Genomic DNA, 15,336 nt, shown 5'->3' with positions numbered 1-15,336 from the left:
GATCTGCCAATAGAACCAGTAAAAATGAGCTTGGTAAGATGTTTTGAAATAAAATGGGATATTTAGATAAATTAGATCTTGTAATTGGCTTATTTTGAACTACATTTTAATAGAATCAGGAACTGTTTTGTTAGAAAATCAGCCAGAAATGCTCAAAAGATTTCTGTTTTCTGATGTTAGTTGGTGATTTTCCATTACAAATTGAAGATGCATTGTCTAAAAACCAGACCCTATGTGTCCCTGCATTGTTACCTCTTAAGTTATTAGGTCTTACATAAAGTGCAAAGACATATTTTGACCTGATATTAGACAAATATACTTGGCAAGATTGGGAGTTTTTGTCGTGCAGTTCCCGTACTACACCCCATGCATTGTTTTGTATTTTGTGTATTCCTTCAGTCTGAAAAATCAACAGGAACAACAATTAGCACTTGATGTGTGGCTTACGGTGAATGAAGACTGTATATAGGAAGAGGAGGCAGCCATCTGTGTGATAGAAACTTCTGGAGCGGTGGAGATGAAACTCAGAGAGACACGGGGAGAGCTGGAGCTTTGATGGCAAACACTGAAGGTTTATCATGGCGTTAACGGCTGGAGAATTGACGAGACATGTGCAGCAGCCACGAGTTGACACTGCGGTTGCCCGACAAACTCTGAAGATCTCTACTGCGGTCCGAGGTTTTAACCAGTTCAGAGTGTATAATCAACATTCCTCATCAGCGAAACCAGACAAATATGGATCCTAAATCTAACTAGAGCTGTCGTCCATGGAAAAGAATGTACGTCAGGGAACCTACGTTCCAGATAAGAAGGGGCTTCTAGACGTCCCTGAACAATAAACTATCTCAGGTCAGCTTGACCAAAGGTCAATGAGCTCTGCCATGGGAATACAGACAGAGGGAGGAGACAATTATGAACTGTGTCAAAGTTTAACTACCTCAGCCAAAAATCCCCTAACAACCGGGACATGATTTTGGACCAGAGGTTGCACGAGAGAGTAACGCTACCAAATACCGAACAACACTTGCTGCAATCCCTTTTAATGAACTGCAAACACAAACTGTGAAAGCTTTAAAGTTCTACGACAAAAACAGACAACACCCAAACGGGATAACACCATGTTAAGGACATGGCAAACACGAGGAAGCCCAACCCTAACCCTACCCTGTAAGTAAGTAACATCTCACTGTTTTGAAGAAGACTTGACACCAACAAAGGAGACCATAAAGTCATTAGGATAATGTTTACTAAGGTAATAAATCAAGTCATTTTCTCATAGACTTCTATACAATTTGAATTATTTTGGCAGCTATTGAATGACTCCTCTGGGTATGATTGAGGATCGCTGGTTCTTCTTTGTTTTTCTTGGGATTTCCGGTTCTACCTAAAATTAAAAGGATGGTAAAATACATTGTATTCAACAAAACCTCATTAAAAATAGTCTTGTATCCTCCACAGACTACAGACGCTGGACATACTGTATATTACATTCTTGACGTTAGCATCTCCAAACCAGACAGCCAGATGATGTTCTTATCTACAGTATTCATTACCATTTTTTTGTGCCACTTCTGAGAAAGAACAGGTGTCTTTCATGTCATAATACTAAAAAGAGGGAGGCAGCTTTGTTTGCATTTTTTGTCAGCTAGCTTTCAGTATTATCGTGTTACCCCTTTGAAATTAGTCAAAAGACGAGACTGAATAGGGAAGCGGCTGGTTATTCAAGTCTAAGATAATATGGCAACACCCATCTAACTCCTTTTGTCGATGCATTTGCAAATAAAGTGCCTTGTGGGACACATGACAGTAGCTTTGGACAGTAGCATTAGGGGTTATTCAACCGTCTTCAAGATGGTTTTAAACACACATGTAACTTATTCCAAGTGGCTTGTATGCAAGACAGTGTGAGTGCATATGTTTCCTAATCCTATACACTGAAAGGACGATTAGAAAAAAGCCAGTGGAAAGCATATTGTGCAACGGTACGGCAGCTTCTATGTGGTTATCTTATCCCACTCTTGATTAAATTAACAGCTCAGCAGATGGTCGGATCAAACCTACGGCAGCCCTCGTGTGGGGGCGAGGCGCTGACCAATGTTCCCTTCGGAGAGAAGACGCGGCTGCATGGAAACGGGATCCTCTCCGGAAAATAAAAGGCTGATGTTAAGTGATTCATCCTCAAGTAGAGCTGAAGAGGCCTGAAAGCAGCATTCAGGAGCCACTGAGTCACACTGTGGAGCGGTGACCTTAGATCAGATGACGGGGGCTGGAATAGTCGCGCACTCTCACTCTGCACCGAGGTGACACCGAACAAGAGCTCTCAAGGCCCCCTTGTCTGGCCGATTCATCCTCACTCCTGCCCCCCGCCCCCCGCCTCCCCTAGGTCTTCTCCTCCCACACAGGTGATCCATCTTCCCCTCTCACTGTCCGTCTGTCTCTGCAGTGTTTTGTTCGGTCTCCCACTGTAAGTGTTTCATTCACGGCGGTGACAAATCTAATACGTTTGGGACTTTATTATTCACTTTTATGCTCAGCACTATGAGCCAACGCTGGGCCTTGAGTCAAAGATCAATATCCATGTATTAATGATAAGCTTTTTCCAGTATATGTCATTTAAAAGATGATAAATGAAGTCGAAATCACACCGAGGTGATTGGCGTCAATGTTGTTTTGGCTTGTTTTCAATGTGTATCAAATAAAAACATATAATTTCTGAAGTTTTTAGGAACATAATGTCACAAATTACTTGAGTATCCAAGTCAATTCTTGACCTTGGTATGAATGTGTGTGCCAGAACATAGGATAAAGACTGTGAAATGTGGAGAAAGGGTTTGAAAAGATAGTAAATAGATCTTGAAAACAGATCCCACACACACATTGCCATTCATAAATTCCAAGAACTCCTCGTATCGACAGTCCTCTGGCAGGATATAGATATTACACAATGATGACCCAGCTCTCAACACAAAAACAAACAAACAAAACTCTGTTATGAAATGCATTTCCCAACTTAGACCCCGGAATCCATTCACAACCAAACTGTATTGTGTCAGAAATACTATTATTTGCAGTACGTAGTTCAAAGAGCTAGCAGCATCTAATTTTCAAGAAAAATCCAGCTGCTGCACAAGTAGTAAGAATATATGAGGCAATGGATCATTCATTTATTCTGAGACACATGTTGCCTTCACGTTGAAATGGCAGGAGATTACTGACGGCATCAGTATTTATGTTGGTTCCCTATACTGTTGGATGGGTTGCTGTTACCCACCACCACCCCCAGCGCCCTGTAGGCTCGGGTGGGGGACTCAATGTTCTGTGTAACTCTGTGGAGTGATGAGGCCCGAGCCTAGACACCCAACTATATACTTGTTCTAAGAAACATATCAAAGAAACACGTGAGTTGTGTGACTGAACTGTTTAAGGTTGAAACGAACTTGCTAGTGAGCTTAGCTGAGTGAGCAGGGAAGGAAAGGGAAGAAGGAGAGTGTGGGATTCTAAATGCTATAGTAGGAATCGGCTAAAAGAAGAGACTTCTCATCTTAATTTATACATTGATATGATAAGTTTACAAAGGACGCTCGGCCGAGGTCTTCTCCTATTTAACTGGTCCACAGTCCACCTCCGAGTGGTTAGCTGTCTACAGCGGCGTAGGAAGAAGGGCTGACTTCAAACTTTTCAAAATGTTTTGTAATCTAAGGTCCTTCCTGTCTCGTCGTCTCTTATTGGTTAGTAGCGACGGGGCGGGTCTTCGGGACATCTGATTTTAATGTTCCGTGTCAATATATTGATTTATTCTCACAAGAGCAATACAAAAACACTTTCTCAAGTAAGTTGCAAAACCCTTTCACTTATTATTAGTACCAGGTAGTTTATGAGGCCTTTAGCATAGCACTGACTGTGGGGTGTGTAGGGTTTAAGGATTGTTATGGTTGCTGCTTGCTGGACAGACACCTTAGCCAGGCTGAGCTAACACAAGCAATTTAGGGTACCACTTTACAATGAGAGTACCCTTATAAAGAATTCATAAAGGGTTATTAATTAGGTTTTAAACACTTTATTAATCATTAAGAACCATTTATAAACCAGTTCTAAAATAGTGTTCATACATCAACACAGGCTCACTATTTGGCAAGACGACTAGCCTTATATTGGCTACGTAGCTTCCTTCCTCTTCTTCATCAGCCAGCATCCTCTGTATCTGTTGTTCACTGAGTTGAGTCTCCCCCCATCCATCTTGATGTTTCTTGGCATCTCTTAAGCAACATAAGGCTTAGAAGTACAGATAAATGTGGGCTCACTATTTGGCAAGCAACCAGCACAGTGGCCCTGTTTATCTCTTGTCTTATAGGTTTCAAGGTTTCAAGGTTTCAAGGTTTTATTGGTCATATGCACAGCAGATACAGCGTATATGTTGGCAATGAAAATCTTATGTCGCGTGCTCCTCCAACAACTCAACATACATGGTGCAAAAGATAAATAAAATAGTGAAAAAGAGAGAAGAATATTTACAATATCAACAATACAGATTTGAGGATGTGAAATATATACATATGTGGAATACATTGAGAGTATTCAAATACTTTACACTGTTGAATGAGGAGGTATGGACAGATGCATATATTATGTATAACAGATGTATATGGCAGATATGTATAATATATAGATATGTGTACTATAAACAGATATGTATAATATATAGATATGTGTACTATAAACAGATATGTATGGCAGATGTGTATAATATATATATATATGTATGTGTGTACTATAAACAGATGTGAGTAGACATTCACACAGCTCAGGAGTTCAGTAGTCTTATAGCCTGTGGTATAAAACTGTCTCTGAGTCTGGTGGTCTTGGTCCGGATGCTGCGGTACCGTCTGCCAGACGGCAGCAGACAGAACAGATTGTTGCTGGGGTGATGGGGGTCCTTTAATATCCTACCGGCCTTCTTCCTACACCGCTGGGTGTAGAGGTCCTCCATGGATGGCAGCTCCGTCCTGGTGATGTGCTGAGCAGTTTTCACCACCCTCTGTAGAGTCTTACGGTTGAGGGCGGTGCAACTGCCATACCAGGCGGTGATGCAGCCAGTCAGGATACTCTCGATGGTGCACCTGTAGAAGTTGCAGAGTATCCTGGAGTCCATGTTGAACTTCCGCAGCCTGCGGAGGAAGAAGAGCCGCTGTCGAGCCGTCTTGGATATGACCCTGGTGTGATGTGTCCATGTCAGGTCCTCACTGATGTTAACCCCGAGGAACCTGAAGCTGCTGACTCTCTCCACAGGAGTCCCGTCGATGGTGATGGGTGTGTGTGCCTCTCTCTGCCTCTTCCTGTAGTCCACAATCAGCTCCTTTGTTTTGCTGACGTTGAGATGGAGGTTGTTGTCCTGGCACCAAGATGTCAGGGCTCTGACCTCCTCTCTGTACGCCGTCTCGTCGCCGTCTGTGATCAGGCCGATGACGGTCGTGTCGTCAGCAAACTTGATGATGGTGTTGGAGCTGTGTGTGGCCACGCAGTCGTGCGTGAACAGGGAGTAGAGGAGAGGGCTGAGCACACAACCCTGAGGGGCTCCGGTGTTGAGGGTCAAGGTGGAGGATGTGATGTTCCCCATCCGCACTGCCTGGGATCTGCCCGTCAGGAAGCTCATGATCCAGTCACAGAGGGCGCTGTTGAGCCCAAGGTCCCTGAGCTTAATGATGAGCTTGGAGGGCACAATGGTGTTGAATGCTGAACTGTAGTCAATGAACAGCATTCTCACATAAGTGTTCCTCTGGTCCAGGTGGGAGAGGGCAGTGTGGAGGGTGAGGGAGATGGCATCATCCGTGGACCTGTTTGCTCTGTAGGCAAACTGCAGGGGGTCCAGTGAGTCAGGGAGGGAGGAGGTGATAAAAGTTTTGACTAACCGCTCAAAGCACTTCATGATGATGGAGGTGAGTGCAACTGGGCGGTAGTCATTGAGGCAGATGGGTTTTGTCTTTTTGGGGACAGGGACAATGATGGACTCTTTAAAGCATGTGGGGACTACAGACTGGAGCAGTGACCTATTGAAAATGTCTGTGAACACATCTGCCAGCTGAACTGCACACACCTTGAGAGCACGGCCAGGGATGCCATCAGGTCCTGGAGCTCTGTGTGCGTTGATTCTTTTCAGAGATCTACACACATCTGCACTGGTTAAAACCAGTGAGCAGGGATCCTGGGCCTTTGGTGCCTCCACAGCCGGGGGCTTCTCAAAGCGTGCATAAAATGTGTGAAAAGCTTATTAATGATTTATAAAGTGTTCACAACCTAATTAACCCTTGTATTATGTTGAAAAAAAATTACATTGATTATGTTGCGGGTCATTTTGACCCATACTGTGTAAATGCACTCAAAACAGTCAAGAAAACAGGTTAAACCAATAACAACTTTATTTTAGATTACATAAACATTTAGAAAAGTGACATACAATACATTTTTAATTCCAATACTATATTTAAGAACTATTTAGTCTAATCCTCTTGCGCTGGCAGCTGTATGTTGCTGTGACTTTGTCCAGATTGTCAACTCCTCCTTTGGTGGAGTTATAATCCAGGATCATTTGTGGCTTCATGTCTTCTCTTGTGCTCAGAGATGCATCTGTGTGCATTGTACTCATTGCAAGAACATTCTTGTTTCTCTTTGGGCAGTATGAAACAACTGTTGCTTTCTCAGTGAAAGCAAATATTGAGGAATGCAGAGGTCTGCCCTGCATCTTCAGAATTTCAGTGGAAAGTTCTGGCTTATTTCTTCTGACTGTTCCCAACATGGTCAGCTTTCTCTTCTGAAGTTCATCTCCAAGGCGGTAGGATGTGAAGAAGTTGTCACATGTGATGTTATGACCTTGCAGCCCTTCACTCATTTCCAGCACCACACGCATCCCCTGATTCTTCTCAGATGTTCCTCCAGGTAGCTTTCCAGTGTATACTTGCATATTCCATGCATAGCTGGATTTTGCATCACAGGCTGCCCATATTTTGATGCCATACTTGGCGGGCTTGTTGGGCATGTACTGTCGGAAAGGACAGCGCCCCCTGAATGGAACAAGGCGCTCATCTACAGTAACATGGGGACCAGGATTGTACAACAAAGGTAACATTTCAACCCATTTATCCCACACATCTCTGATCGCAGCTAGTTTGTCTCTTTCACGTCGACCAGCTCTGGTGTCGCGGTTGTCAAAGCGGATCACACGAGATATGTGGAATGTCTCCAGAGACATTGTTGCACGAAAGATTGGCCTTCCATTCTCTTCATTCCATAGACTTGCAGTTGCTTCTCCCTTTGACCTGTACACTCCAGCTAATAACAGAACTCCAATGTAAGCATTCAAGTCAGTCTGATCCAGTGGCTTCCATTTCTCTTGAAACACACGTCTCCCCTCCAAGTTGGTCATTTCCAGTATAATCCTCTCTATTGGTGAGGATATGAAGAGCTGAAATGCTGATTGAATCTCATCAACTCGTGTGACAGCAAATCTTGTAGGACCGGGAGTCATTTTGATCACATTGGAAGATGACAGTCTGCCTCGGCTTGGGTGTGGTGATGTTGACCATTTTATATTACCGTCCTTAGATGCCCATGTCCCCTCTGTGGATGATGATTGCTGCATTCCTTGGTTTTCATCTGTTGGACGAACAACGGCAGACTCGTCCTCTGAATCCTCCTCATCGTAGGAAAATTGACAATCTGGATCAGCAATAACATTGTCCTCTGTCTCTGAAAGATCCTCTGGTTCTGAAATATCTTCCTCTACATCACTATCCCAGTTCAAAATCTGTGATAAAGCCTCCTCAGCTGCCGTCCTTCTGGAGCTCATTTTTCGTGAGTTTGTCAAAGAGATGACATGAGAACAGTGACAAGGACAAGTGTGAGAAAGTTCCCTCTCTTCACACACCTGGCTCTGGGTCTCAGAGGCAATCAAAATACAAACAATTGTACATCAAAGTAAAAAGTACATCAAAGAGACATGTTTATTTTGGATCTGAACAGCTATTTACCCACATTAAAGGGTCTGGGTCAAAATGACCCGCAACATCATCTTTGTATACAAACTCTGCACGGACATTCCACTACACATCAAAGTGTCCAGATTTTACTCACCAGTTCATGACCCTAGATGATGAAAAGTCACCAAATTTCATCAAGAAAAATAAAGGATAACCAGTACTTTGGTCAACACAAAAACTGAAATGGGTCAAATTGACCCTTAACATAATACAAGGGTTAATACATGAACTACACTCCACTCGTAAACCCTTTATAAGGGTAGTGTTATTGTACATTTGAAACTCAACAGATAGAAAATGTGTGTTCAATTTGTGATGTTTTTGGAAACAGATGCAGCGTGTCCTGGGGTAAAGCTGTACTCGCACATTTCCCTGACGCCACGTACAGCTCTTGCCAATACAAAGACACATTAAATACGGCATTGGTGCACAGTAATCCCGGGGATTACCACAACAAATTAAGAAAAACAACAAGATCTTCGAGTCATAACAAATGAAAGACAATCTTAATCAATTCCAAACTGAACAGTGTTTGCTTATAGGATCTTTTTGGCTAAATGTAATGATGTTACTGAGTCGGTTCAACAGTTCTCTTGTGGTGCTAGCATGTCACAGATAGATGTTACAGAAGTCAACTAGTGGTAAACACACTTTACCTCACCAGTAAAGGCACGTGTCTTCTCAATACCAAGAATGCAAAGAACGGACTTGTGTACTTGGGGAGAACGTTCTTGCGAGTTGTTCTTGGAAGAATGAACTTGCAAGTTGCCGAGCACACAGAGCTGTTGGCGGTTTGAGACGATGCGTACTTGCTGGTATTGCGCAATACACAATTGTGGAGCTTCTAAACTCCGAAAACGTTTGAGCAGATTTTGAATTCGTCATCGATTTTCGTAAAACTGCTAATATTTGAAATCTAAACCCTTGATTTCTCGCCTCAAAGTGAATTTGTAGTGATGAAATAGCATTCTAAAATAGTAAAAACTTACCGTTGTTCAATGGCGTCGAGTAATTTTCCGCTCTTCGCTTGAATGCCGAAATGAATGCTGGGATATAATTCGCTGCCGAGTTAGCATCCGAAGCATCCTTGGTAAAATGGGCGTGTCGAGAACATTTCCGGGAATACATCCGGGAACTTTATCCGTTCTTGGTGAAAGCGAACTTGGGTTTGGGACAGTACTTGGGCAGCAAGAGATGACGTTTCACAAGAACACGAGCACACGAGTACAGACCAGAACGCATATTGAGAAAGGCGTCTTCAGTTTTTAGTTGGGTCGGGTCGCCTAATGATGATGCGTGATCACACAGTCTCATGGGAAATAAAGGAAAAGCCAATGTGCAGTCGTTGGTCCACATGTGACAGCTATCACAGCTGCTTCTGGCAAGCAAAGGTAATGCATCAATCTATAGTCAAATCCAGACAGAAAAGGTCCAGATGCATGGGTTTATAATCAATTCAGAATGGGCTGTTTTGGCAGGGAAACATTTTCATTAAAAGGACTTCCAATGAGGTTATCATTACTGTCACTCTTCATCGTTACTCTGTCCGGAATGAAAAGTAATTTACAGCTTGTCAAAGAAGATTGCTCCATTTTCCAAATCCTTCACCGATGACTGCAGACTGCACTATTTCAAGTTTTCATTACTTGCAAATATCTTTCGGTAATAAATTTGAAACTGGATAGTATCAGTTAATATTTTTGCTGACTGGTTTACTTATGGAAATAATTCAAGGACACCAAAAGTCAGTCCAGTAATGAAAGCACAATGTGGACTATAAATAAGAGTGGGTCCAGACCACACTGGCAGTAACTGGAGTACCTAGTTTTTATTTATAGTCAACAAGTGATACAACATTCGCTTTTTCTTTTAGCCTTTAAGCTCAACAGTTGGGAAGCATGAGAGCACGTAGCCCAAAAACACCTCTTATTGATATTTATTTCTGATTTATTTGCAGATCCTTTGATAGTAAAGAGATAAGGTTACCTATCAAATGATTATTTTTATAGTTCATTTGTGATTGTAACACAACCCTCCCAATGCTGCTCATCTCTGTAACTCTCTTACTGTCTCCCCCTCCTCCCTCCTAAACCTCTATCTCTACCTGTCTCCTCCTCCTCCTCCTCCTCCTCCTCCACCCCAGCTCCACTGCTTCTGAGGGGGGGCCTTCTCGATTTCCCTCCTGCCCAGAAAAATCAATATTGGGAGGCGGCCTGAAAGACCTTTCACAGGAGTATTACAGCACAGCGCGGCGCTCCGATAAGCCTCCCGTTACGTCCTCTCGGGACGGGGCTGGCCAGGCCCGCGCTCCCCACCTGGGGGGGAAGGCATTCTCCTCTGGCCGCAGGGAAGAGCGCCATAAAGGGCAAGACGTAGATCACAAGTCTATTGGTGTAGGCTATTAGTAACCTTAGAGCCCCTGACCTGTGACTAGGGTCCTGTGCTGATTCCCACACACACACTCATAGACCGAGTGGGAGGGGACACACACACCAAAAAAAAGGCAGTTTATGACGATAAAGAGCTTTGTCATGAACTCAAGAGAGTGGAGAATGTGGGTTTTTCTGTGCTGTTGTAAATGTATGTGCTAACACAGGAGAGCAGTGAGCTCCTTTTCCCACATTTTCCCGCCGTTTTAAGTACTACCTGCCCGACCTCCAAACAGACACGTATTTATAAACCCTTACTGACTCACTCGGTAAAAATGCACACCCACAGTTCTCAGGAGCATGACTAACCATGACACAAAGGTGAGACAAATGTGTACAAGCGAAGCGGCCAAATATTCAAATTATGACACATGCTGAGAAATTTTGATACGGTTACTGAGTGGGATTCAAACTGTTTCAATTACATGTCAGCACTCATACACATCCAGCCTTTTTATCACTCATAATCTCTTCTGGCATCCAAGATTCATTCACCCAAAAGTATTTTAAGCTCAACTTTGACTAAAATACCCTGTTTTAGACTTCATTCAAAACAGTGGATCTTGAGCAATAAGTGAATTTGGGTTTTCTATTCAGGAAGAGGACCGATATTACTAGGGTTAGGATTATAATCAGCAAGAAAAATGCCACTTCTTTTTTTATTTAAATGCAATTGACCGCAGTAAAAAGCTTCAAACCTACTACCACCATTAACCTGAAGTGGGTCTAATGTTTGTAGTCTCATTAGGATAATCGGTAGCATCGTTAGCATGTTAAGACCCATTAAGGCTTAAAACATTTACTGATTTATTTGTGCTAACCCTGTGCTAACCTAATACGTTATTTCAGAAATCTAAACAAGCTAAGGGACATTCTCTTCTTCACAGATGAGCTCAGTACTTTCAACACGAAGAAAAACACTTATCTCTCATGTGAATTAACTCCATTTGCTCTTACTTGAAATGTGTGTGTTTTTAAGTCCCCATTATCAATAAGCTGGTTTGGAAGTAATGCTTTATATTCTCTATACCTCTTTAAGCCAGGTTTAAGTCAAACCAAGATATCTGCAGGACAGAAATCACAAGTACTGACACATATTGGGCAGCATGCCACCACGCTTTGAATAGTTTTTATATAGTTTTTCCTTCATAAGATATTTCAGAGTGTTTGGTGAAAAGATACAAAGGCCCGTGTGAGCAGTGTGACGTTCTCTCATTGTGTTTACTATCCATTTGCTCGTAATGTTGACAGTGAAAGCCTTCAAGCCGTTAGCTACCACTATTCAGATGCATTGTTATTTCTGGACATGACGAACAGTTAAATCCCTTTCCACTGACTCCACTTGAACAGCTGTTTGTCAGTCAATTGTTCTTGATTATTTCTCTGAGCTGTTATCTAAACCAGAGCTTGTTGAGGCAACAAACAAATTCTGTCCGAGACAAAGCACAAACACGTTTAAAAAAAAAACAAGAAAAAACAAAACCCCTTTTTGAACACATATCCAAGTAGCATTCATGGATACATAAGGGACAGATCCATCAAGTGCATTCACACAAACAGCCAAAACACTGTGGTCCAAGTTCAGTTGGCACATAGTCACAAAAACAATAAAAGCTCTGGTTGCTAAATGAATTTCCTTCATCAGACTGTGCAGCTGGGAGCCGTCTGAGGAGAGGAATGGGAAAATGGAAGCTCCTGGCTGTGAGGTATTATCCAAATTCCCAAATCCATGGGGTCCTGTCTGCTGTGCTGGAAGCCCACGAATAAACAAACTCAGAGAGAAGGGAAAGATCTTACAAGTTCAAGCATTTTTCTGCCGGGATTCATGTTTCTACAACTGCACGGACACACCTTATTAATAAATCATTGGGTTTATTTTGTTTAAGATTTTGGTCACGTATTCTTCTGATATAATCTGCGGTCTTACTACTCAAGGCTGAAGTTGTTTTCATTATTGATTTTTGTTGTACTTGCCCTGCTTCCTCGTTCTGTTTCGTTGCAATGCTGCCCTCCTGACCTCCACGAGAATCCGTGATCAGCTTCCTCTCAGAGCACTAGGGGCAAAACTAAAGTCATGAAGCTGCGGTCGCTGCCAGGACGTAATTATTAAACTGCAATTGAATCACTCAGGGTCATGGGGGTGCCCTTTGAACCAATCATTTGTTCTGTGAGATTCTTTGGCATGATGGAGGAGACCTGGGGAACAGCTGATCCACATGTCGTCCCTTTACATGTCACCGGCGGAGGTCAGTCGACTTGTTGGCCACGTCACACACAGCACTTAATGCATGCTGCAGTTCCCAATGATGCAATCACTCCTTCATTGTAACATGTCTATGAACAATGGACCTTTCACTGCCTTCCTGTTGTTTCCTGATAGCAAAGGCCAACTCATAACATAGGCCAGTGTGATGTATGTCCTATTTTATGCCAAATCAGAATCAGAATACCTTTATTCGTCCCACGGAGAGGACATTTTCATTTGTACAGCAGTAAGAGCCAAACACAGCTTAATATTACACACCAGAGATACAACAAATATATACAAGAAGTATAGCAGCCATGGTATATATTGCACAGTTCTCAACACAACAGGGGGTGTTATAGTCAGTGTTGTGGGCCGGGGGCCATGATGGTTATAGAGTCTGACCGCTGCAGGAGGGAAGGACCTGCGGTATCTCTCCGTGAGACACCGCGGGTGCAGCAGCCTGTCGCTGAAGGAGCTGCACAGTGCGGACAGGGTGTCCTGGAGGGGGTGGGACACATTGTCCAGCAGGGAAGACAGCTTGGCTGCCATTCTCCTGTGTCCCACCACCTCCACAGTGTCCAGAGGACTCCCCAGCACAGAGCTGGCCTTCCTTATCAGTCTGTTCAGTCGCTTCCTGTCAACAGCCGAGATGCTGCAGCCCCAGCAGACCACACCATAGAAGATGGCTGATGCCCCCACAGAGTCAAAGTTATTCTTACAGGTTTCCCTTCAGCTGTACTGAAAAAAGACACTTCTGCAGATATTTTCTCTAAACAAAAACTCTTAGCAATATATGTCAAAAGAGTTGTAAAATGCCTTGAAGCACATTAAGTTAATTATAGTGGCAATTATAAACTAGTTTTTCTTGACTAAATGTGTCTCTTAAGAATGTGTGCACCTGTGTCCCGGGGGGGTAAGGAATTCGGGACACAAAGGAGACAGGTTTATACTAAAAAGTGAGCTTTATGAAATCTGATAACAATGAAAATAATGGAAGCAGGTGAGGAGAAACGTAACAGAAAACAGGAAAACTAGAAGACTTTGAAACACAGGTAGCAGAACCAGGAGGGCTCACAAGGAAAAACAAGAATCAGGAAAATGATGACAAATGGAATCAAACCGGGGGAAACATTAACGAACCAACAGAAAACAGAAGGGGTAGACCTGCATATATACACACAGGACCAAACATAGAGACAAGACACAGCTGGGGAGGGCATACAAAACACAAGCGTAGCAGGTGAAAAGAATCAGACAGTAAGTAAAACAAGAGAAGACACAAAGACATTTCAAAATAAAACAGGTGACAAAATAACGCAGGTACAAGACACGCAAGTACGTCTTTCAGCTGTACTTTATATTAGGAGTGTTTCGTGAATATTTAGTTATTTTTGGAGCGTGTGTGTGATCATTTTATACTCTGTGTTTGCCCCTCAACAACCCTATTGAAGGCATACCAATTGTACTGTATTAGCAGGTAGGGTTAGGGTTAGGGTTTCCTATCCAGAGGTTGTAAACGTTGCAAAAATGAATGTGTAATTCAACAAAATGCATAGGTACACCACACTTTTTGTAAGAGAAACAATAATCAGCCTGGATATGTCCTTACTAACCTTTTTTAAACAACCCATTAAAGTGTTTTCAAAATGCTACCATTAAGCCACACTAAGAATGATGATGCATGGTCCATCAATAGGCCCATAAGCTCTTTATAACAGTCCTGTTTAAATTTGCTCCTACATCAAACTAAGCCGTTTGGTTTATGCCCTCAAGCATTTCGAAGAACAGGTTTTAAAAACATTTCCCTTTCACGACACCTGCAGTGTAGCCTCGGAGAGCCAGACAACTGGAATTTGGAACATTTTATTTAAACATAAGTTATGTTTTTCCCCAAGTGCTTTAGCTATGAGGGTACATCTGTGTGAAAGGTTTTCTGAGAAGTATGAGTCTTTATAGCTCACGATATGAATGTAGAGTTGATAAGCGATAAAACAAGCCATTTGACTTTTGCACTTGAACTTAAGTGCAGCTCTTTTAAAGCAACACACTCCATGTTAATACAGATATATTGAGGACAGACCGTCGAAGAAACAGGAACCATTATCACTGAAGAAATATAAAAGATTGATTGTAGTGAAATTGGACCAGAACTCACAATCAGAGATCAGAACATTTTAGCACTTGAACATGGGGGATGTGTTATTCATCCCTTCATGACCGAAAATAAAAATGAGATTATCAAAACTAAGTAAGGCTTCTGATACCGAACATACTAAAAGATGCATAACACCAAATAACACACTCAACTAAACAGGGAGATATTGGCCGTGCCAAGCATTCCCTAACATATTGCGAGAGTTGAAGCGTCAGGGTGAGCGAAGGGGAGAGTGTTTTATTGATGTGCAGGAGAGGACATTTCTTCTTCATTATCTTTACAACAAAACACACAATGTCCTCTTTCCAAGCAGTGGACAGAAGCACGTTGAAAAGCAAGTTGTTGAGCTTTTCTTTGACACATGCTTTACTCAATCCTCTAACTTACGTTATGTGAGTTTAGAAAAAAGAATACTGAATTTATACTATACCAAATACAGATATTGAACAACCCTTGTCTTCCTAGAGCCCAGTA

This window comes from Eleginops maclovinus, chromosome 2 (genome assembly GCF_036324505.1).
Source record: "Eleginops maclovinus isolate JMC-PN-2008 ecotype Puerto Natales chromosome 2, JC_Emac_rtc_rv5, whole genome shotgun sequence".
NCBI lineage: Eukaryota > Metazoa > Chordata > Actinopteri > Perciformes > Eleginopidae > Eleginops > Eleginops maclovinus.
This window is presented reverse-complemented; position numbering follows the sequence as displayed.